Below are 24254 nucleotides of genomic sequence, written 5' to 3'. Positions count from 1 at the left end.
TTTTGGTTCTCAGAAGGCATTATTCCTTGCTCCTACAGCAAAATCAGTGTTTTACCACAATTATACTGGGAATAGGAAGAGGTCTTATGGATAGAGGCTTAGAAACTGCAGTCTAAAACAGGCATATCGTCTCTATCCATATAGCACCTTCGCTGTGTGAGCAGAAATGTTTCTTTTGCTTTTGCTCACAACCAGCATTAAAAGTTCCCGTGGTTACAGTGCAAGCACCATTGCTGTGCACTATGCCTGGTGTCATCACCTGCCCAGGACACAGGAGATCAGCAGCATTACCAGATCACAAACACCTGACTGAACAAGACCTCAGGATGCTTGGTAATCCACGAGCCATGAACACACAGGCTGTATTCTCAACCATTCCTACCAAGCCCATTTGGTTTTCCACCTACATTCTTTCTGTTATAATTTGAATTTCATCTACAGTTCCTACATTCCACAGTTACACCAACAAAAGAATAAATTTAGGTCCCGTCAAACACTTCCTTTAACCACTCCTTCCTTCCATACTCTCTCTCACATATGACAGTCATACATTTATGAGTTTATGGCTGAATGTGCTCACTACAGGGATAAATAATGAAGCAGGAAGACAGGTTGGGCAGCAAACTGAAAAAACACAAATGTGAATATCTCTAGGATTCAACACTTCAGTGTCTTTGCTGGATGTCAGTACTTCTGAAGTAATGTTTTATCCATCTGCTTCCCTTTGTGTATACCCAGGAGATTTGAAAAATAACAGAGGCTCCATGTAACAGCATAAAAAAGAAAATTTGGGGTTTAGGCTATGACTACATAAATGTAAATTGCAACCAGTCCTATGTAAATTAGAGGGGACAAAGATAAGGAAAATAACAAAATCATTTTTTAAAAGGAGTTATTTTTCATTCAGACTGAAAATAGTACCAGATTTTGGGCAGCTTCATTCACAAGCCTTTGCCTGTAAGTAATAAATTGAGTCAATTACAGAAACTTATGCATTTCTTCTTCTTCTTCTTCTTGTATTTCCTGGATTTTGTCTTTCTTAGGCCTGAAGATAAAGTATCAGCCAGTGAACAAACAGTACCACTCCTCCTCTGTCAAGAAAGTAATCTATTCAGCTTTGTTATGGAATAGTTTGCTTCTTCTTGTGTATCTGAAGAGCAACCAAGTTGACAGAACAAGGACTTCAGTGGGGAGCAGTAGGCTGCTTACACAATTTCCCATTACCAGAGAGTCTGTCAGAGCAATGAGGTGTTTATTCTACTGGAAAGCAAGTTGGGTGTGATGTTGTTTAAGCCTTGTAGCTGAATCACCTCTAACATAAGAAAAGAAATGTATTCCCTCAACAGCTTTGGGGTTTTGGTCAGTTTTTTGAAGGAAAAGAGTCAATACCTTCATACTGTTACACGTCTCTTCCAAAAACCTGTTAGCCAGTTTGAACCAAATTCATCAGAGGGGGTAGATTCCTCACTAATATTGTGGAACTAGGCAGACAGGTAGGAAAGAGCAGGAATGCCCTTGCTGGGGTATGGGAAGCAAGTAGCCTCTCTTCAAACATCAAAGGATCTACAAGAGAGCCCTACCCCAAGACAAAATCCTCTGGGAAACCAGGTTTTATTTATTCAGCTGCTGCTGGAAACATTTATTTGAGTTTTTAATGTCAAGTGAGAGAAAAAAAGGCTGTTAATGATTCCTGTTATTGCAAGAAACCTATAATATAGCCTTCTTTTAAAATGTCCATTGTAAAACCATTTGTGTTTCTTTTCCCACAATTTGATTTAAAAGGCTGTCCCAGAATGTCACTGCTCTGACTGCCAGAAGTCTGAAAATTAGAAGGAAGTTCAGTATTTCTTCGCTCTACTCTAAAGCCAACATTGCCCTTCAGCTGGAAGACCTCTTCTTCTCTCCCACCTGCCTTCCCCAGACTGCAATATGAATTTCCAGAACCTCTGCCCACTTATCCTTGGATTACCAAGACTAAACCAGCCAAATTAAATTAACTTCCTTTGTATTAAAAAACTACATTCCCATCATCATCTGTTCTGCTTTAATTTTCATTTCCTAAATATGCTTATTCAGATGCCTACGAGCAATGTCTTGTTATCTTGCTGTTAGTACTTTATTTCTTCTTTCACTTGCTTGAGAAAAGTTCTAAGATTGCACTTACTTTTTTATGATTGTATTGCACTGACATCTCATAGATACCCTGCATCTTTCTCCCTCTTTGCAATTTTCAACTCATGAACTCTGAGTACGTCCCAAAATTTCTGGTTATTAATTCCATGCATGATCCTAATACTTTGAAATATTAAAAATCAACCCGTTCCTCAGACTCTGATTCTTAAGGTCATTTGGTTCTTTCTGTACCACATCCCAGTTTGTCATCTGATGGTAGCTTCCTACTTTGGGCCAGACATAATTTCATCAGCATAATTTTGGTTTTGTGTCAATATTTTAAGAAAAGCCATAAATTGGATTGGTCTCAGAACAGATCCTTCAGACGCCTCATCACTAATTTCCCTCTAAGATGGTTCTTTCATCACGATAATTTTCTACCACAATTTTAATGGAAATACAGTTCAGTTAATCAGTCTCCTCATCTTGCAAATTATTGCATATTCAAAAATTTGCACCCTTTTCAGACTTTCCATTTCATTCCATGACAAATTACTCCTATATATTAACACTTACAATAATTCCAGTCAGTATGTTGGACCTATATCACTCACACTGGCCAGTTTAACATTAATAGGACCCAGCACAATCTTCTTGCCAGCCACAGGTAATAATTAACATTTTTCACCTCCACAGCTACTGACTGCAGTACAGGTGAAGTGGACCCTAAGGCTTGCATTCAATGGGAGTGATTGCTTTTGGGGAGGAGCATTTCCATCTGACCACTTTTTCTCCATCATTTTATTACTGTCTTATCTAACTTCTAGACATCTCTTCAGGGCATCTGAAAGCTGTGAGATCATAATGGTTTCAATTAATATGAGACAGCCTAGAATGTGGGGGCATCCACAGAATACTGGGTTTCAGATTCTCACTACCTTTCCTGATGTCTCCATGCACACTCTGGTAGAGAAGCTACCAGGCTACATGTATGAAAAGAGAGAAAATGTTTACTGGTTAGAAGTTCAGTCAGTAACACAGCTCTGTTCCTGTGGGGTCTGAGAAGGAATGGGTAGGGAACAGAATGCAGGCAAAGTATTTGACTATCCAAGAAATCAAATGTGAACTCAAATATACACAATGGCCAAGAATTATAAACCAAATAAATTAAATTTCAACCTTCTCCAGTATAATTCAGTTTGGAGAGGCCTACTACTGATTGTTGATTCAGCTTCTTAAACACAATAGTAATTTTTGAGGTTATGATGCCTTCCATCCATAAGATCAGTTATCTTGCTGAGAAAGCAGGTTTCCCTCTCAAAATTTCCTAAGATAAGGGATGAGGGGGCAGACTTCTTTTGATAGCATTATCTTTTAACCAAACACATACAAGACACCATCCAAAGGAGAGCCACAAGGATGGTGAAGGGCCAGGAGGGGAAGCTGAATAAAGAGCAACTGAGGTCACTTGGTCTGTTCAGCCTGGAGGAGACTGAGGGGAAACCTCATTGCAGTCTGCAACTTCCCTGTGAGGGAAAGAGGAGGGGTAAGCACCAATCTCTTTATCTCATGACCAGGGACAAAACTAGAGGAAACAGCATGAAGCTGAGTCAGGGGAAGTTTGGGTTGCATATCAGGAAAAAGTTTCTCACTGAGAGATGGACCACTCTCAGGCAGATGGTATGCTTCTTGGGGCTGTCCTGTGCAGGGCCAGGTGTTAGACTTGATGATCCTTGTGGGTCTGCTCCAGCTGAGGATATTCTATGATTCTATGATTCCTCTCTCATTAGTTGTTTTTGGGAATTCACACAAAAAGTAAATTCATAAAGAATTGTCTTTATTACTTTCGGAGATTGGGATTTCAAGACACCTTTTTCTAAAAGTCAGTATCCACTGATCTCTCCAAAAATGCTCTTAGCATCCAGCCTCTATTTAGCAAACCACAGAAAGTGGCTACTATTACTAAAAATGGGGAGTTCTAAATGCATTCAAGAATTAAAGACAAACATTCCAACAAACTCCCATTTGTGCAGCTTTTCAATGATCCATTCATTTGTGACCACAATTAAAACAGTGTTTTCCATAACAGAAAAACACAAAAAGATGCTCAGCTATTGTACCAAACACAGTTCTATAAATAGAGGAAATATTTAAAGATTTTTTTTTTAATTTATCACTGTAATTATCACTGTATATTTGTTTTATTCAGTTGCCTACTGCCTCCAAGCTTATTGGTCTTGAGTTTTGTCCTAAGTAAAACTTGTTTGTGATGACTGTTGAAGACAAGATATTGATCTATATTGTGTATTGGTATGATCAGGTATGAGTGGGTTTACATTATTAGATTTACACTATTAGACTCAACACTTTATTTCCAGACACAGCAGGCTCTATCCCAGTGGAGCAGGAGTAGCATTAATGCTCAAATATTGTAATGTACTACATCAGCAAAAAGCCTCTTTGAGATGAAAGACCGTGGACTCGCAAACCACGTTTGGTCATGTTGACAGAGTTACACTGATTGTCTGAGAAATTAACAGACTCACAACTTAAATAAAACCCTCCAACTTATGTTCTGTAGAAAGCCTGCTTAATATTTTATGGTTTATTACCATTCTTTTGGTAAATTATTCAAAGGCATAGCTCGGCAAAGCACACGGGAAGTCTACAGTGTCAGGTCAATTAGTTGTTTAAGCATTATGTAGAATTTCAAGTGTTTCTTTGCAATTACAGAAAAAAAAAGTTTTGATTTGGAAACAAGAAGAAATGAGGTATGTTAGATATATTCCCTTTTTTTTAAATCCACTTAAATATTTGGGGATTAGTACCCCAAGTGTTACTCCTTTCCCTACCACTACAGTTCTTGTAGCAATGGTAGTTCTGTGGCAAAAATCTATGTTGCTTTGTGCTAGCTGATAAATATCAGACATGTAATGGAGAATTTAATTTTTGTATGCCTTTATCATTATTAAGTGAGCAAACTGACTAGCTACAGAGGCAACCACTCTATTAGGGATCCTTTAACAGTCCCATCCAAAATTTGTGGGCAGTTTGCAATTTCAGAAAGGGAGAAAACAGTCATTAGCTGATGCATTCCACCTTACTGCTACTGTGAGATTGTTCTCTATTGTACATTTCCAATTGATCCCTCCAGGCCACTAAAGCTTTTTAAGTCCTAGATGTAAGAAGCCATGCCTCCCTTCGAATGCTCCTTACAACACAGCAGAGCTCATCAGGAAAGACAGCCAGCCAAAGTATTATTCTTCTTAACTGAGTCTCCTGTATGTCTCTCCCACTCTTGAAATAGTTCTAGTGTTTTGAGCTGTAGATACATACCACTCTGGTGTGTAAACACCCACAACATGCTCTTAATTACTCCATCAGTTTAGCTATAACTCTGGGGTTTCCAGTTTAAAGACATTAAATGTTTCAGCATTTCATGGGCAAGAAGATCTCTAATTATTCACAGTTTTCCTTAACAACTGTTGTGATAGTCTCCTCATTTTTCTTCAGTCCTTGCTTACAAGACACAAAGAAAAGGAATGATCTTAGGGGAACCTGTATATTTTGCCTTTGTTATTTTCAGAGGAGTTTGACAAGCCATGCATCCTTTGGCAGACTGCTTTCTGTTTAGTGCCACATTGAAAGAAGTACATTAGTACCAGCTTCTACAGTATCAGCTTTACAAGCTCTTGGTGAGAGGACTGAAACTCAGATCTGCCAGACTGTTTCCACCTGCCAGTTGGTGATAAATTTATACAGTAAGAGACAGCAGAAACCTCCAGGAAGAAGTCAAATTTCAATCTCTTCTGACTACCCTTGCAGAAAATGATATCCCTGATGGTTCTGATGAGGTGGATTGTGGGTTTCCTATTTTCTTTTGCCTGGCTCTGCAGGAAATTTAAGCCCTTTCTGATAATTTAATAATAATGTTTAGTACTTTGAAGGATTATCTATTAATCTTTTTGGCACATGTAAGGGAACCAACCTTCCCAACATGCCAGTTTAGCAGCTTGACTGCTGTCAGACACCTATCTTTTACATTTCCTGTCTCACTGCCTCTGGTATGCATGACAGCTCCTTAAGTGAAACTCTTCTTAAGCCACAGTGGAACATGAAACACCCCACTTGACTGCAGGAGGCAGAGAACCAACAGATGCACAATCAAGCCTTTGTCTTTGACATAACAGAGCTACTGCAATGTGCATCTCTGTGTGGACTGGGCCAGGCTGCAGCACCCTGCATTGCTTCAGGAATGCAGCATGCACTGCTGCTTAACATCCTCTGCAAACACTGCAGAGGATCATGTCACCTTCACCAGAATTTCCTCTAATTTCCCAAAGAGAATGGCACACCTTCCATGATGTACTTTCTCACATTAACATTCTCAGTTCCTTCTGATTTCTCTACCCTACAAAAAAATAGATGCCATGTTTTTAGGAGACCTGTGCATTTTTCTTGACAGTGACTCACTGCAGCTCTACATGGATATACATTTCTCCTCACAGAGTCAGAGCATATTTCACACATAATTTAAAAGGAAGAGATCTTAAGAGTAAATAGGGACAGCACTAGGAGACTCATATTCCAGAAAAAATATTTGTCCATTTAATCTTACACTTTTAAATTCTGCTTAGCTTTGCAAGTCTAAAATTATTTTTCATTGAAAATTGACATCAAAACAATGACTGCATATGAACAGATCTCCTCATGATACCATAGCAAAGCATGATGGCAGGGGAAAAACTGTAAATTAAAGGGACTAAAACCAAACTGTAATTTTAAAATAGTCTGCACAAATTTTAAGGGCACTGATGCAAAATAACCCAGCTTCAAATTTTCACATGGTTTTCATTTCACAAGAAAAAATAAAACCAATTATAGTTCTGCAAAAGCCAAACCCACAATATCCTCCCTAAAACAAAGCGTTTCTAGCATTTCTCAATGCCATGAAAGGGAAACTATCATCCTAGCCTCCAGTAAACTTCATGTGGCACAATGAGAACATTTCAGCTATTTCACTGGTTTCTCCTTCTCTAACTTCTGACTCCTTCTCAAACGTCTGACTTTACTGCCATTTGTTCACTACCTTTGAGAGGCTCACACAAATTAAAAAGCAATCGCTTTTTTGAGTCATAAAGACAAATGACTGTAGAGGTCAAAGAGTAAGGATAATTATATTTTAAGTGTTACCAAACTAGAAGAGGAAAAGATTAGTGAGAGGAGGTACTTTTTACTAGTAATCTCTCGGTCAGCTGGTTCATTTTTTTTTAGCATCAGGTGAATTCATTCAGGTAGAATTGTATAATCAAATGGTCTTGCAGTGGGAAACTGCAGATCACTTTGCTTCCATACAATAGGAAAAAAAAAAAACCCAAAACCTTATGGGCAGCAGCCCTTTCAGTTTCATACAAGTTGTGTATGTGGGGAAATATCATACAGACAACACCTTGGTAGTCTCCCTACCAGCACACCCCATCAGGATTGGCATCACCAGCATGTCCCTGGCAAAGCACACCACAGATTCTTGCACTCAAGTTTCTTATTCTATAAATTCCTCCTGGAGCATTTGCCATCATATTCTCTATATGACAAAAATGCTATATACATACATACATACATACATAAATACATATATTTGTTAAGGACTCTCTCTGACAGGTAGCCTAAGCAGTTTGGTTTTTAGTTCCAGGCTACTGCTAGTTGTTCTTCTAAGTTCAGGGACTGTGGGCAGCTCACTTGCATCTGTTATTATGCCTAATCCTGTATATGTCACTTTAAGAGTACGTGACAGTTTAGAAAAAATTAATGCAATCCTTTTTCCAGAGTTACAAAACACACATGAAATTATCATTCAGGGATAAATTAATATATTACAAAGGAAGCGAAGGGTGTAGTGGAGCCTTCACCTTTTGGGCAAGATGTCAATTTAAGGAAAAATAGAAAGGGAGATCACATTTTATATGTGCATATGATAATACATAAATACAATAATGTGTAATACATACACAGATATTTATCACAGATGTTGGAAGCCTGGAGGTGGAGAGGAATCCCAGCAAAAAGTTCTGTGTGGGAGAGACACAAAAGGAGCAGTTGAGAGACAATATTGCCAAAAAACGCATGTGAATTTGTGGGCAGAAAGTTGTGTGGGCAGAGTTGTTTACAGCCTTGAAAGCAAGGACGGGAAATATGAATTTAATGTGGATTTTCTATAAAATATATTGAGATTCTTTTTACAATTACTTGGTTAGCAATTCTAGACTGCTCTGCCTTCTAATATAGACTTCTTCTTCTAAGAACCTTCTAAGTCTTTTAGCTTGTAAAAGTCAGGGCAAGGGACTGATCCAGTACTGTGACGGGAAGCTTAAATGCCTGATATATGGAAATCTCCATCAGCAGAGATTTCCCGAGAATATGTGTCAGTCCATGTGATCTCTGGTTTGCTCAAATTACTATTTTCTTGCAGAAATGTCTGGATTTCTGTCCCTTCTGTGCTATTGGCTGTAAAAACTATTGTATCTCCACTATTGCACTGCTTGGGCACAAAATGTCCCTCCAAAGATGACAAACAAGTAGATTATGACTTCATTTGAGCCTACGCTGATGAACATTCATGTCTTACACATAGGACAATTTAGTCCAATTTTTAGAATTATCTCGAAAAATGCAAAGTCTGTGAGGCACTGTGGAGAGCGAATTGCTTTCTTGCCTCTGAAACTACTTATGTCAAATGACAGGTGAGGTTCTCTGAGGGGGGCAAATTTAGCCTCCTGTACTTCCTGCTGTGACCAAAAGCCTGCAATCTCAATTATTTCATTCCTGTATTGTTGATTGCAATGAGCTTGCTCTGTGTGGGCACAGGAAGACTTTACCTTCTGTGCTGGTTTAGGCTGGGATAGAGTTAACTTTCTTCCCAGCAGCTGGTATGGGGCTGTGTTTCAATTTGTGCTGCACACCGCATTGATAACAGGGATGGCTTTGTTAATGCTGAGCAGTGCTCCCACAGAGCCAAGGCCTTTTCTGCTCCTCACCCCACCTCACCAGTGAGGAGGGCAGGGGTGTGCAAGTTACATGGGAGGGGACACAGCTGGGACAGCTGAGCCCAACTTACCAAAGGAATATCCCACACCATATGGCAGCATGATCAGCACATAAAAGTGGGTGAAGAGGAAGAATGACAGGGATGTTTGGAGTCATGGCATTTTGTCTCCTGAGTAACTCTTATGTGTGATGCAGCCCTGCTTTGCTGGAGTTGGCTGAACACCTGACTGGGAATGGGAAGCAGTGAATGAATTCCTTGTTTGACTTTGCTTGTGTGCATGGCTCTTGCTTTACCTATTGAACTCTCTTTATCTCACCCTACCAGTTTTCTCACTTCTACTGTGATTCTCTCTCCCATCCCACTGAGGTGGGTGTATGTGAACAAGTGGCTGTGTGGGGAATGGTTCCTGGCTGGGGTTAAACCACATACTTCCATAGATGTAAATAAGCTCTGTTTTGGGGCTGCTGTCCCCCACACTAAGGTCCCTGCAGGCCTGTAGGAACAGGGAATTACTGTAATACTATATTCTCTCACCTTGGACACATTCTCCCTGCCAAACTAGGTCAAAGGTTTTGGAGAAGATTTATCAAGCCAGGCTTACACTGATTGTGGAGACATTTTACACAGAAAGCATTTTTGTGGTTTCCTTTTCTACCCATCATTAAGGTCCCACTCAAGATAAACTGCAGCTGTCAGCAGCAGATCCCAAAGATGTAAGAGTAACACTTTCCATCCATTTCAAGTTTCAGGATAGAAAAGTTTGGAGAAGCATGATACTTAACATGATATCTGAGAGACACAGATTCATTTACTACCCTTGTTCTCAATTAGGACAAAAGTCTATATGTGAGATTTTGAACCTACTCCGTGTGTCAAGACTGCATGTCTCAAAGGCAGCATGCACAGTGAAAAGATTGCCCATGGCACCCTTCTGATGCAGGGATTTAATGCACTGAAGACACCTGGCATAATTTTGCAATATATTTACTGTCCATTAGGTGAGTCAAGCAACAAGAGTGTGATCATTTCTTTCCCTGACATTTTCTTATGTCCGTGTGTCAGCAGCATGTCTTTTATCCATCTTGACAAAAATGGTGTCATTATTAGCAGAATATTATGAAATATGTTTCTGAAGGGTGGAAAACTAGCTGTCATACACCCTTCTGATACCTGACTGGTCAAAACCAAAGTATCCATGTCCTTATGTGTTTATGCCAAGTGGGTGCACATCTCCGTAAGGTGGGGAAAGGAGTCCTCAGGAAAGAAATATTAGGGATAAAGTTGCAAGCAAAGTAAATTGTGCTGACAGGTTGGATCTGTGTCGTAGATCATCAATTGCCTGGTTTTTGCCAACACAATGCTAAGCATGTTTTTGCTTGTCTGCACCAATCAGCTACACAGAGCTGGCAATCAAACCTTCAACTCGGTCAGGAACATTTTTTTGCTTTGTACCATAACATTGGCACATTTCCCTCTCAGTAGGAAAGCAGCAGAAAACAGATGACAATTATTTTTTTAACAGAAACTCATTTAGTAAGGAAGTAACTACCTCTCCTAAACTCACATTATCACTCACTACTCTCTCACTGGGCTTCATTTTATTAACAGATTTGCAATAACTCAATCAAGTCCAAAATCTCTACCCATTCTTGGCCATTCAGAGAATTTCTTTCTTTGCACAACTTATTATAGCACACTCCTATTTTCTTCATAGCTGGGGAGAAGTGCCTGCCACACTGATTTAACAGTGCTCATTTAAAGCTGACCCAGTGCACTCAGCATCAGCCAGGAGAGGGGGACCTGTTTCAGCCAGACACAGCTCACCTGCTACAAGAGCTACAGGAACAAGGACACTATTTTGGTCACATTGTCTCAGGGCTAGCAATGAAAAGTAATGTCCTCAAAATTTCTGAAGTGAAAATCCTGGTTCCCAGCAGTAACCTGCAAGCCACTCATCAAAGGCAGTAGTGTGGCCAGGCATGTCTGGTTTCAGGCCTTCCTCAGAGACAGCTACTCCAGGAAGAAAGGGGAGAAACAGCAATGAAATTTTGTCTGCTTTAATTATGTCAATCTCTTTCTTTCTCTGTGATCTTTGCTGAGAAAAGCATTTCAGATCTGCTGGGAAGGAAAGGGATCAGGAGGTTACATGAGGTAGGGAGCTGCATGGAGGGTCCAAGAGGTGACTTCTCCTCTCCTGCCACCCCAGCCTCCTGAGAGAAGGGGCACAGTGTGCACGTACCAGCTTCACCAGATGTCTCCATGAACAAGACAGCGCTCTTACCATTTCTGCAGCAATCTCACCTTGCTCCAGGCCTGCCCAGCCCCTCTGCTCCCCACATGGCACAGGAGTATTTCCTGACAAAGTGGTGAGAGAAGGGGAGCAGAAACTGCCATGTTGCTTGGAGGAGTGCTTCCCTCTCTCTCCTCTGGTAAAAAGGAGTTGGCTCTTCTCTCTGTCTTGTTGCCTCTTCATCCATGCCTCTTCCTTCCCTCACAACGCCACACAACCAAGAGGGAGCATCTTCACTCTCCTCCCTCACTCCTACCCCAGCAAGCCCTACAGATGAGCCTGAGGAGGGTGAAGCCCCATAAGAGAGGTGGTAAATAAATGGAACAGGGCACACCAGGTGCACCATGGACATTAAGCAGACAATGGGAAGGAGAGAGGCAAAAATGCTTTGAGTTGTCAGTACATTGTGAAGCACTGTGCCAAGTGACACAAGACAATGTGGGATCAGCACAGCATAAGCTCAACGAATTTGGAGAGCTGGGAGGAATATAAAAGGTCCTCCATGAGAAAGTGCCCTAAGCAGATTGGTATGGCTTGGTCTCATGGCAAGGGCTTATACTGTGTTAGCTGCGATGCTCATCTGTGAGTAACACCCTTGCCACCCTCATCTCTCACCACCACACTCTGGATTGCACTGTTCCAGTGAAAATATACACAATAGCAACTCTTTTCAGTATTTGACATTTATTTTTGGAGGTTTTTTTCCCTAGTGTGGGGAATCCCATTTTCAGGCTCTGGGCAACACAATGGCCTTCATTTGCAAGGGGATTCTCTCTCGCAGCCAGGCCTAGCTGTGTCACATCAGATGGGTATCCGTTGCAAACTCAGGAAGCTCCAAATGACTTTTAAACTTTGTTTTATAGGGTACATAGGCACCCTGCTCTAATTGGTGATTTTATTGTTGCTTGCCAACTACAAATTGGTGGGGACTGTTGATCTGCTGGAGGACTGCAACACTCTGAGGAGTGATCTGAAGAAGCTGGATCATGGGCCGAGGCCAATTCAGGAGGTTCAACAAAATGAATGTCCTACACTTGGGTCACAACCACCCTGTGCAGTGCTACAGGCTGGGGGAAGAGTGGCTGGAAAGCTGCCCAGCAGAAAAGGACCTAGGGGTGCTGGTCAGCAGTGGCTGAACATGATCCAGCAGTGGACAAGTGGCCAAGAACACTATGAGGAATAGTGACCAGGGTCACGGCACTGATTGTCCCCCTGTACTTGGCACTGGCGAGGCCACACGTTGAATACTATCTTCAGTTTTGGAGGCCTCACAAAAATGAAGACACTGAGGTGCTGGAGCAGGTCCAGAGAAGGGCAATGAATGTGGTGAAGGGTCTGGAACATAAGCCTTCTGAGGACTGGCTGAGGGAGCTCAGGTTCTTTAGTCTGGAGGAAAGAAGGCTCAAGAGGAACCTCACTACTCTCTCCAACCTGAAAGGAAGTTTTAGCCAGGTTGGGATTGGTGTCTAGTCTCAGGCAACCAGCAATAGGACAAGAGGGAAATGGCCTCAAATTGTGCCAAGGGAGGTTCAGGTTGGATATTAGGGAAAAGATTCTTCACTGAAAGAACAGTTAAGCATTGGAACAGGCTCCCCAGGGAAGCAGTGGAATCATCATCCCTAGAAGTGTTCAAAAAATGAGTGAACGTGTTACTTTGAGATATGGATTAGTGGGCATGGTGGTGTTCATTCAAAGATTGGACGTGATGTACTTGGAGATCTTTTCCAAGCCCAGTGATTCTATGATTCTAGATTTTAACATCTCATGATATTTCATTTATAGATTAACCATTCTTTGTAAAAACATGGGAATGAAAAGTACTTGTATCACTCAAGCAGTTTTCAAAGCAGTTTGCATTCACTACATGTAACATAGAGTAGGCTTTTCCTCATCCCATGGTGCCTGTCATCTGTATGTCTCTCTGGAGAAGACAGGCAATGATTTACTAACACCTGTGCAATTGCAACATCAAAACATAGCTCCTGAAATACAAAGCTTAGCTCTGTGATATATGGCAAGACACCCAAAGGTACATACATAACCACTACAAAATCTGCCTTGGACCAGTCCTTTATCAACTCAGGTATCAGGGTCCTTCATTAATGCAAACTATTACTGGCTGAAAATTTTAATACCAATGTCTCTCTGTACAATGTTAACCAGTTGTGAACTTCTTTATGTTCACTGGTGACACACCTGGTAAATCCTGATTTTTTTTTTTTCTTTCCCAATAGGGGAACTCAGGGGCAATAGAAAATACTTCTTCAGTTAAACAAAACAAGAAACTGAATCAGCTGTAAGAGATTCACGATACTTACTGATCTGTGGGCAGAAGAACTGTAATTTATTAACATGATATTTGACATCCTGAAAATTCATATAAGTTGAAACAGCCCACAAAATAACTGAAAGTTAAGCAACACAAAATCTATTTATTGAAACAAGTTCTTGGTCAGTCTGGCAATGTTATGAAAGGGTGATAAGATGATGCATGCATCCCACTACAAAATTCCTTAAATTTCTGTAGAAGTAACAGCCAAGACATTAACTGATTCTGTTAAACTTCTTTCCTACTCTGCCTGCTCCTCTGAGCAATACCTGTAGGGACTTAAGATTCATAGTCAACATTTTTCAGTAATGTCCTTGAAATGAAAAATGATCTTTGGCAAGCATGCAAAAAGACAAACACAAGCCATTGGCACTTACAGCTTTTCATATCGTTACGCAGTTATATAGTAAGCATTTTCACTGCTTTCCTACACTCTGTTCCAAGAATCTCAGGAATTTGCAAAGTGGGTTGTTGGGCTTTTCCTACAGTCAGGAATCTGAGGAATCAATTCTTATTCCCTGGGTACCTAATAATCCTTGACATTCTCAATTAACAACAGGAACAATAGCTGACGTTACAACATTTATGATGATCCAAGATTTTTTCAACTCATTCCCTAAGCTGTTTCTTTGCCTTTTAACCCATCTCCCACCAATTATTACAAAAGGTGAGACTCAGGTTTGGTACCATCTAAATTTTAAAATATGGTGGAGGTATTAAGGATAATTACCTTTCTATGTGTTTTGGGCTAGGCAGGTGAAACCCAAGGGAGGGGCAGGAGAACTGAACCACTGTACATTTGCTGTTTGTCAGCAAATGGCTCAAAGTCAGCCAGTCTCTGAACAGACACAGACCTTGGGGACATCTAGACCTGTTGCTGGGAGATAGCACTTAGGGGTATAAATCATACAGAATCATGAGAAATTAGACTTACTCTACTTATTCTGTATCTCTTGGAAAAACTCATTCTAATTCTGTGTTTTACTAAAGTTTTGGTTTATCTGCCAGAGAAGATTTTTCATGTCTTCTTTGTTTAATTTTTATGTTTACATTTAGTATTTGGAGGTCTCTTGCAAAGTAAAATACCCCTTCATCTTGCAGATCTACACAGTAGTAGATCTGAATTTTATATTGTCATGTCTAGTTTTCCTTCAGTGGCATTTCTCTCAGCTTTCTCATTGTTATTAGGTTACCTCAACAAGGAAAGCCTATGCTGGAACTGGCAGATTTTACTGCATGTCTAAAAGTCTGCCTGAGAGTTGGTACTCATTGTCAGTTGTCAGAACTTCCCAGATTTCCTGCATTGCAAACTTTGATTTTATCTCATAAGTCAGCATCCAGTAGCTTTGACAGCTTCATGACTTTTGAATATAATTTGGTTAATCATAGATACTTTTCTTTGTCGTACTCAAAATAAACCTCCTCCTCCCACTCCCCCCCAAAATTTGCTTGGATTTGTGCAGGTATTCATTACTATAGATCAGTTCTTTGTTTATTCTCTTCAAAAGCAATTATGTGTATCATATTGAATTGCCCTGTATCTTATCTAAATGTTCCTTCCAAGTGGAACGAAATACTGCTTCTCATTTGGTTACATTTTTCTTTTCCTAGATGGCTAGTTTATATGTCAGCAGCTACTTCTTTCTCTGTGCTACTGGGATAATCACTCACTCTTCTATTAGTAAAATGCCCATCTAATAAATTCTTTCCTAAAGTGCTGACATTGTGCTCTAAATTTCTGCTTTCTTCCAACCATCCTTGTACAATTCCGGGCTTATGCTAAAAAAAAACCTATGCAAGTTCATGTGTAAAATTCTGTTAATTTTGAAATTATAAAAGAAGCATGCTTCACTACATAAGTGTCATACCCATCGATATCTCTTTCATGTAGTATTGATCTGTTTATCAACCTGCACAAGAAATCCATATTTCCTCCCTTATTTATATTCTACAGAAAATTCTTGTCCCTGTAGCTTCAGGATCAGATGTACAACTTTAGCTGGTAGCAAACAGAAAAGTTTCTACAATGTGAGCAAATCTGGAACTCTTGCAGGCTTGATAGGTACACTTCAATCTTCCTTACTGGAACCAGTTCTAACTAATTAATTTTTAAATTTGAAGTATTTTCTGCCACAGCAAAGGAGATCTCAGGGAATATGCATCTGTTTTTGAGGACACTCAGGTCTGTATTTCTGCCTGTACTGAAAATTAACACATCAGGAGCAGATCCTTTGCACTTGCTGTTTGCCTGTGTTAAGTAAATCTTACATTTGATTCTCAGTATCAACAAAGCTCCTAATACAGTATGTGATGACTCCATTCTATACAAGGAAATGAAGAATTAATTTATTAAATGTGCTTTTGAAAATACAGTTCATAAGATGGGTCAGGTAAGTGATCTCACCCTTCCAGTAGCCTATGGGAGGGCAAACACATATTCTTAGCAGGGGAAAAAAAATGCGAAGGAAGAGTTGTTCAGCACTTCCATCACTGGTTTAAATGCCATCTGAGATTGTTACTTTTGCTAAGACCACAGAAAGCCCTATACAGACAAACCTGTTTTAATATTTCTATTGTGAGGAGATTTTTATTTTCACAAGCAGAAGTTTTGGAGCACCAGGGTGTTTAGTTGCTGACCAACTACATAGATGTTTATTAAGCTACTTTGGTTCCCTGGATTCCATGGGCACTGGAGTGACTATCTTTGAATGGAAGTGATGATTCAAAAAAGTTTCTGTGGTGCTCTCCTTGTGGTGGGAAGCAACTCAGTAACAAAGATATCAAGGCCAGCTGCAGGACAGGCAGGGTAGAAAGTGAGCAGATGTACAAAATTAACAAATCAGAGGAAAAGATCTCTCTTATCAGCAGCGCTCCATTATTTTTCCTTCACAGCAAGCAAAGATCAGCCAGCAGACCTAAGAGATGCTGCTCCAGGAAGCCCCTAGTATAGTCAGCCTTAGATCAAATCTATATCTGTAACAACAGTCTTTGTCCAACCCTTTTCTTAAGATCAGAAATGTATTACAACATTTAATGAGCCATTCGTAACAGCCCAAAACACACAGGTGTTATTGCCACTCGGTTTACTTGTCTGGATAAACCCCTACTATACAGCCAAGTTACCACCAAAGGTTTAACATCTGCAAGCCAGACTAAAAGTATAATTAATACCAACGTAGATTAAGGCAGAGATTATTCTGAATGAGGTACAAATTTGTACTCAGTAGCATCTAAAGAACAGGAACTTCTTATGTAGACACTCAATCTCATTATTTAGACACATACAAGAAATCAAAGAGAATTTTATAATATCTTTACCTTTGTTTTCTTTCCTTGTGTAAAATAAAAAAAAAATAGCTACAGGCAGCTGGCTGCACTATTTGGATGATAATTTAAACCTAAATTTTCTGGTAGAATGCCAAGTCTTTGGTTCTGTAAAATCCAAAATATATGGAACAGTCTTTGGGAACTAACTCTTACTCTGTAATTCCATGGAGAATCTAATCTGAATATAATTTTCTTGTTGTGTTTGCAGCCTATTCAAAGTGGTCTTGTTCTAATGCAAAAAATCTTTAGCAGAAGTGAAACTTACTGGTCTGTTTTTAGTATGTATGCCCCAAAATGAATGACAAGCCAAACACTGCTTATAATGAGCAATAAATAATTTTCATTCTTTCAGTAGTAGGTGGTAACTTTAACATTTTATTATCATCTTTTATAGTGATGACATCCTCTTAAAATATAATAGCTTAATTAAAAAAGTAAATTTGTCCACAAATATATGCAGAAAAATTTAAATGGCCCCATATTTCTGTGAGAACAGGAAGAAGAAAAAAATGTAAAAGAAGAGGTTGATCTGTACCATTTTTTAAGTTTCTACATGGTAGAAGAAAATGAAAGGGGATGGTGTCCATTGTAGTGCATTTCTATCAAACCCCTTGGATAAATAATGCTTGTAAAAGTGTTTTTTGAACCAGATCCTTGTAAAGCTGGGGCTTTAGTCCTAGGTGGAAGTAAATAAACTCATTTGATGTGAGAAGAGTGTTTGATGAGGATGGAAAGAAAAAAAGGGCTTTTTGAGTCATCAGGATTTCAGTAAACAGGAAACAAATGTCAACTTGCTAGAGGCCGCTTCACCTTAATACAACAGGCATTCATCATGGAAGAGTCATAGCCTAAGCTGCGGACAGTGACTGCTATAAAGGAACATACAGGTCCTTCCATTAACCAGAATTCCAAGAATAATCCAATTGACAATGCAGAGTTTTGTATCAGAAAGCAAAGAGAGGTGGTTTGCATCTAACTAGGTATCTAAAGGTTTTGTGAGAGATCAATTAGAGCTTGGAATTGGAAATAAAACATAAATGAAAGTAAACATCCACATCATTATCATAACAGAACTGGTGGTGAGTTCTCCAGAAGTCCAGTGGAGAAGTTTTATTGATGCCCCTCCTTGTTTCACCAAATATTGAAAATTCTATTATTTCACAGTCACTGTACCCCAGACAGCTTCCAACCGCTACATCTGCCATCAGCCCTTCTGTGCTTGTAAGCAGGAGGTCTATAGCACGATGAAGCATGGACTTCCCACTTCCTCCAAACAGCAAAGAAGCATCCAGGAGATTTCTGTCTCACCATGTGAAAACAGCACCTACAAATCTGGAGATAAGTACTGAAGTCTTCTGAATGATCCCTGCCACCTGTGGTGTTGAGAAGGTGTCCAATGTCTTCTGAGTTCCAAGGCAAGATAACAGCATAAGGAAATTTTAAGCAAGTATTTCCCAGTTCCCTAAAATTATTCTGGATGCTCCTACTCGAATCTCAGATTGGTGCATGTAGTTCCACTGAATATGCCTGCCCAGGTCCCCCCCAGGTTATTCTCTTCGACCCTTGGGATGGGAAGTCCCCACATCAGTCATACTCAGCTGTTGCACTGATCTGGAGAGACCACCTGTAGAAGCATGAAAGAAGTTTGTTCTCCAAGATCTGTTAAACTTCTGGCCTCTGTCAGGGGATGGTGTATGACTTATTAATACCAACTTTGATGATGAATTTCTATTTAGAATTTGGGCAGTGACTTTTCTGAGTACTGAGGTGTGAACATGTAACAGAAATTTATCAGTCCTTTCTCTCTTGCATTTGTCTGTCAATATGGTTTTTCTGGCCCACTCAGAGAAAGTGAATTATTTGCCATAGCATGTAATTATTGGAGGAAGAGCAGGCAACATTTTGAAACCTCAAAAAGTTAGAGGAATTTAAATCATCAACAGGTTCAGTTACACTCCAGCATACAGAGCTGAAAACACAAAAACTTTCTGTGGTGTGCCATCATTATCCTCCTCTGACAGTGGTATTAAATTGTGCACAATGGCAAGAGAAGCAAAGAGCCCAAACCAACTGACTGCTGTGATAAGAGAGAAAATCCTGAAGTGAAGAGGAATGCAGTGGGATTGTGACATTTTAATGATAGTTTAGAAATCAAAAATGTCTGAAGTGGAGATAGTCTTCTATTCATTCTCTTTCTGTGTGAATAGCAGTCACCTGATGGAAGCATAAGGTAAAATTTTCCTCTAGACTTTCAGTTTTGTAGAAAGAGATTTAAGAAATTATTTTAAACCAAATATTTTTGTCTGAAAATAATGTAGTGTGTTTTAGTTTTGCTTCTACAAAGTTCTGTGTATAATCGGTGATACCAACACATTGCGCATGGCCCTTCTTTTTTTTTCTCAATGCTTACAGGACCTGAGCCATACTTAATGACTCATAACCCCCCCAGATAATATCTTCCTAAGTTTTTTAGGATTTGCCAGTATGTCTCATGATGTAAGGCTAGAAATGCTGTCAGTCTGACAGAAAACAAAAACCATATTTTCTAGAAAATAGAAAAATAATAATAAAAATAATAAAAAAATAATAAAAATTAGAATTTTTTTCTATTTTTCAATAGAAAATTATCAGGCAAACTTAGTAACTATTGTTTTGCAACTGAAAGTGATGGAATTATGAAGGTAGATTAAGATGGGGGGAGAGAGTGCCTGAGTATAGGTGAGGAATGTTTACAATGGAGAGATGACAGCTGTACTAAATAAGTACTGTTAAAAATGTGATATTTCAGTCAGTGTAGCCTCTAGGCTGCCTTCAGGACTCATTAAAAACAGTTTGCATCACTTCCACTAGGGCTTTGGGAAGCTAAGAGCTTTTAAAAGGTTTTTAAAAATATATCTTATATCCAAGCAAAATGTAGTTTTGAGAAAGCAGCAGAAGAAGAAAGTGTAGAGTAGAGAGTATTTCATGGAGTGTCAAAGGAAGGAAATTAAATATGTATGCATGGGTTTTGGGGAGGATCTGTAGCATAAAAAGGCCTATTTGCCTTACACCCAATCACACCAAAAGAGTTCTTGGTTCAGTTCACGAAACAAAAGGTTTTGAAATATCTGTTTGCTCAATATAGTTGCATAAAATAGTAAAACTGAGATAACAGTACCCAGTCAGTAATTATTAGAAGGCCTCAGACAATTGGCACTAAACCTGCAAATAGTTAGCATCTGGTCAGGCCAAAGTGGGCTGGCTCCTGCCTGTGAGAGGAAATAACCCTTTGGATCACATTCATCCCAGCCCATGCTGAAGGGCTTACCAACAGCAGTTACACACCAGTGGTCAGGATGAGATGTCCATTTCACTTCCAGACATGCTCATGGAATCATAGAATGGTTTGGGTTGGAAGGGACCTTAAAGATCCTTTAGTTCCCACATTTTTCAGTGTCTCACCATCCTCACAGTAAAGAGTTTCTTTCTAATATCTAATCTAAACTTACTCCCTTTCAGTTTAATACCATTATCTCTTGTACTCTTGTCCCTAGACTCCCCAATAAGCAGTGCCTCCCTATCCTTGTAGGCCCACTTTAGATACTGGAAGGCTTCTGTATGTCTTTCCTGAAGTCTTCTCCAGGATGAGCAATCCCAACTCTCTCAGCTGGTCTTCACAAAAGAGATACTTCAGCCCTCTGTTCATTTTTGGGACCCCCCTTTGAACCCCTGCCCAGCAGGTCCATATCCTTGTTGTGCTGGGGACCACAGAGCTGGGCATAGTACTCAGGTGACATCTCATGAGAGCAGAGAGGAGGGGAAGAATTCTCTCCCTTATCCTGCTGGCCACACTGCTTTTGGTGCAGCCCAGGACATGGTTAGCTTTCTGGACTGCGAGTGCTCATTGCTGACTCATGTGGAGCTTCTCATCCACGAACCCCCCTGGTCCTTCTCCTCAGGACTGTTCTCAATCCATTCTTTTCCCTGTGGACAAACCTGTGTTTGTAATTGGGATTGCTGCAGCCCATGTGCAGGACCTTGCACTTTGCCTGTTGAACTTCATAAGGTTCACACAGACCCATCTCTCAAGTCTGCAAAGGTCCCTCTGGATGTCATCCCTTCCCTCCAGAGTGTCCATCACAGCACACAGCCTGGTGCTGTCAGAGCCATGCTGAGGGTGTGCTCAGTCCCACTGTCCATGTCACCAACAAAGGTGTTAAACAGTGCCAGTCCCAGTACCAACTCCTGGGGAACACATCAAACAGCTCTCAATCCAGACTATCTTAAAAACAAGAACCAAGCCAGTGGCCCCCAAGCCAAAATGGCATCAGATTCACAGTCTGAAGACTTATCTAACAAGTTTGATATGTGCTTGGGCTTTAGTTGTCTGCAGGTGAACAGCCTGGAGTTCTGAGACTTCACAGCACCTCAGTTCCGCAGGTGCTCCCATCATAATGGCCTCAGTAACATGGTTACTCTTGCAGTAGATCCAATGTGAGCAACAGTGAGGTTTTTAAGGAGATGGATCCCATACTTGAACAGACCATAAGGGAACAGGTATATATTTGCTTGACTTTGAGGGATAAGCTCTTAGAGTTTGAAAGTACTACAGCCAGAGACACATACGGCTTCATTAGAACAGAGGAGCTGAGAGAAGTCCCTTCTAACCAGTGCCTACAACCCAGTGTACCAGGCAGTGGCCAGTAGCTTCCCAAGCTGACAAGTCATTCAAAAATTAATTGAAGTTTAATAGAACAGTAGAAGTTGAATTGAAGTTTAATAGAACAGTAAACATGACTGTCACCGATTACATGTCCCATAGCCTTTTGAGGTCTGCCTTCAGTTCTACTCCACTGTATCATGTTATGAACTCTTCCCCAAATCACTCTCTCCTCTTCCAAATTTGCCTAAATTCTCTTGCTAAAGCTAATTCTGCAAATAATATACTGCACAAGTAATAAATTTATCACAAGGGATTTAAATAAAAGGCCTCTTTCCAAACCCAGTATGGTCAGAAGAGGAGGAATCATGGGTTCAAATATTTATATTCTGTTGCCTTGTGCCTTGATGAAACAGGTTGCTTCTTTATAGGATAGGAATGAGAACAAGTACCTTTGTATGCCAGCGAGAGTGCTGATGAATTCTACTTCTGCCTTCAGCAGCTGAAAAACAAAACAACCAAAACAGTACTGAGATTCTGGATGGAAAACAATGCAGTCCAGAGTTTTTCAGTTTATCATAGGGATTTAGCAGACTCAGATTGCTGTTGAGAACACTGTTAGTTTTACTAACTCCAGTTTGCTTTGGTGCACTGTTGAAAATATTCCAGCTATTAAATATAATTAACTACACTTTCTTCAAGGGTCTGGGATCATATTTTCATTTCACTGGCTCACTAGAAAAGATCCTTACTTAAGAAATGGCTCCAGTGACCTGGTGTGAGAGAGCAGAAGAGAGCTGCTCTGCAAGGCAAGGTGAGCTGGGAGCCAAGGGTGACAGCAGGGCAATGCCCTCACCAACAAGGGTGAAGTCCCACCCTACCTGAGCAGGTCTGGTGACACTACACAGGGTCAGAGGACAATCCAGTGCTTGCCAGACAAGTCTTCAGGGATGTAACAGATCAAAGGCAACCTAGACACTGAGATCAGAGGATCTGGCTCAGGAAGGAACATGACCAGACTACAAAACAGCAACATAGCTCAGGCAGGACTATGGAAGGGCTTGAGCCTAAGAGGATGCCTCCAGGGAGGCTCCTGGCAGCCCAGTCTTACAGAGTTCCTTACACAGCAGCCTCACTCCTGGTTACAGGTGCAGGAATCAGTGCTGACCATGGCACAGGCAGCCAAAGTCCTCACAGCAGGGAAAGACTGTGCCCAGGGCTCGGACAACTGAAGCTCAGGAGCATCACAGCACATGCTACAATTGAGACAACCATGATACACAGAGTATCACCACACAATTTCAGAAGGCTTTAAGCATTCATTGAAACAGAGCAGCACCACACCACATCAGAAGGCTTCAGAAGACCCTGCTTGTTCTTTAGCCCAACCTTTCATACCCCTCACTGTTAATGCAGTGCACCTGTGTGCCCTCTGTTTCCCCTGGTGATTGGTCAGTGCACCTGGGCACTCCATGGCTCATTGCTGTCAATGCTGCTCACCTGCTTCTCACAGCTGTAACCATTGGGGATGAGGCTCGGTCACAGCCCCACTCCCAACTACCACAAACTGTGTGCCTATACAGGAGGGCTGATAGAGAGGGTTTCCTTATCGACAAGGGTTGCAAGTATGTTTAATAGAGGTCAAAATTGTTTCGAGTGCTTCATCCACTTTAAACCAGATTTATCAGTTAAACTTGCATTGACAAATTTACATTAACAGTCTATATCCCCAAGTGATCCATTTTCATGGGAATGTTTTTTTTTTTTTTATCACAGAAAAAAAAGTTGTAGTTGTAGCTCTTCCTTTTAGCTAGATGTTTATGAGTCATACCTGAGATAATTGATAATCCAGACAGTGATAGCGGTAAATAGTGGACTACAGGACTTCCAGATTCAGTTAAAGTAACAATACTTGCTTGATTCCACATTTGCACAATTAACTGTCTGTTCTCTGATATCTTAAAGCTATATGCTTCATTTCCTTCAGCAACACAGGACAGGCAGCAGTTACACACAGGGATTGTAAGTGCTGAGACACACTCCTACAGGAGAGGAGGCACGGCTGCAGCCATGCCTCTTTCTTCTTCTCCCATGGAAATTCAATCTTAAAGCCCCCGACTTCTGCAAGCACAAGCTGAGATGTTCAGCTGTGTGGACAAAGAGCACATGCTATCAACAGATACTTGTCTCCACTCAGGAAGCAGAGATGGGCTGGACCATACTGAATTCAAAGAATAAATTCTCATAATGCTTACTTATGTTTCTCTGCTAGGTCCCTTTTGATTATAAGATATAGTGAGCAACTGATTCTGACAACAGAATGTTATGTCCCTCATAGTTACAATTTAGCTCAGCACTTAAAAAAAAATTAACAATTTCATAGGAAATCTTGATTGACAGTCAAAGCAAAATATTTTCTTTTTTATTAAACTTGGGAGGAGTAATTTAGGAAGGAGGAGTCATCCTTGCAAATGAATATTTGAACCTATGCTTGTTTTGATTAATTCTGATA

At 40.4% G+C, this 24254-nt stretch overlaps 1 long non-coding RNA gene across 1 annotated transcript; it reads left to right on the top strand.

The window, feature by feature from the left end:
- Positions 1 to 21546: 21546 nt before the first annotated feature.
- LOC128809457 (uncharacterized) lies at positions 21547 to 23996 on the top strand. Its single transcript, XR_008437727.1, has 3 exons — positions 21547 to 21639; positions 22445 to 22556; positions 23730 to 23996. It is a non-coding gene; the product is annotated as an uncharacterized LOC128809457 (long non-coding RNA).
- Positions 23997 to 24254: the final 258 nt, after the last annotated feature.

The sequence above is a fragment of the Vidua macroura genome, chromosome 6 (genome assembly GCF_024509145.1).
Source record: "Vidua macroura isolate BioBank_ID:100142 chromosome 6, ASM2450914v1, whole genome shotgun sequence".
Classification (NCBI taxonomy): Eukaryota; Metazoa; Chordata; class Aves; order Passeriformes; family Viduidae; genus Vidua; species Vidua macroura.
The sequence above is the reverse complement of the archived record's forward strand: the minus strand, read 5'-3'. Positions and strand labels throughout refer to the sequence as shown.